Here is a 1,213-nt window from a genome sequence, read left to right on the forward strand (position 1 = left end):
TCTCTGAAACATATCCTGGGTATTTTGATCTCGCTTTGTAGTACAGGTCCCTGGTCCTTGGAACCTTGACCGCAGCATCCGCTTCACCTTGATCAAACACTGTGTGTCTCCAGGTTTGGCAGCTTTCTTTATTGTCAATATGGTCTAAAAATCTGCTGTCAGAAGTGGGATGTGAACCCACACCTCCATGAGAGACTGCGACCTGAACGCAGCATAGACCGCTTGGCCATCCGGACTTCAAAAACAAACACGAACAAGATCTTCCAGTATCCTCACTACCATTGTATATATTTTGCTGAAAAAGATTTAGAACGCCCCAATACACAGTACGTCAAATGTGCATTATATGACAAAGTGGTATGTCCCAGTTGGATGCATACAAATGAAACAATATGTACATTGTTAGGGCAGCTCAGGAAAAGGATCTCATTATTTCTGTTAATTGCAGAAGGAGGAGGATTACCAAAACTTGCTCTAGAAGGCTCCTGCTTCGTAGAGCTCTGCTACAACAATGTATGAAGGTGAAGCAGATGCACCACGCTGAGGTCAAGGTTCCAAGGACCAGGTATCACTGGGCAGGCTTGTGTTGTTTAGGTGGGGATGGAAGGACATGGACACCTATTGACCTGCTGTGGGAACCTTTCCTACCCATCGACCTTAACCCCCAGCAGCAGGTGACAAACGGCCCAGGTGGCCGAGGAAGACAGTGTGTCAGGAGTGCTGCCTGGGGAGCCATGAAGTTGTTGTGGCCGAGTGGTTAAGGTGATGGACTAGAAATCCATTGGGGTCTCCCCGCGCAGGTTCGAATCCTGCCGACAACGTTTGACAGGGTTTGAAACAAGTCTGGTCATTTCTATCTTCTCACCACTTTCTATCTGTGATAGTCAATCTCATTGAAGTCAGAATGGTGTGTGATCTAAGGAGCTGCATTCAGCTCGCAGTTTCTCATGGAGGTGTGGATTCAAATCCCACAACTGACATTTAGACAATATTGACAACAAAGAAAGCATGCAAAACCTGGAGACCACAGCATGTCATCAAAGAGAAATGGACTCACCACACTGAGATCAAGGTTCCAGGTATTACTGGGCAGACTTGTGTTGTTTGCGGAAACTGTGTCTTCTCTTGTCTCTCTGGTGTCCCTCCCTCTTCTCCTCCTGTGCTCCTCCCCCCTCCTTCTTCTCATCCTCCTCCTCACTCAGTCAGCGCTTAT

At 47.3% G+C, this 1,213-nt stretch overlaps 1 non-coding gene across 1 annotated transcript; it reads left to right on the plus strand.

Annotated features, from left to right (window-relative positions):
* Positions 1–739: 739 nt before the first annotated feature.
* On the plus strand, positions 740–821 carry trnas-aga (transfer RNA serine (anticodon AGA)). Its single transcript has one exon. It is a non-coding gene; the product is annotated as a tRNA-Ser (tRNA).
* The last annotated feature ends 392 nt before the right edge of the window (positions 822–1,213 follow it).

The sequence above is a fragment of the Stegastes partitus genome, unplaced genomic scaffold, assembly GCF_000690725.1.
Source record: "Stegastes partitus isolate 25-593 unplaced genomic scaffold, Stegastes_partitus-1.0.2 Scaffold2944, whole genome shotgun sequence".
Taxonomy (NCBI): domain Eukaryota; kingdom Metazoa; phylum Chordata; class Actinopteri; family Pomacentridae; genus Stegastes; species Stegastes partitus.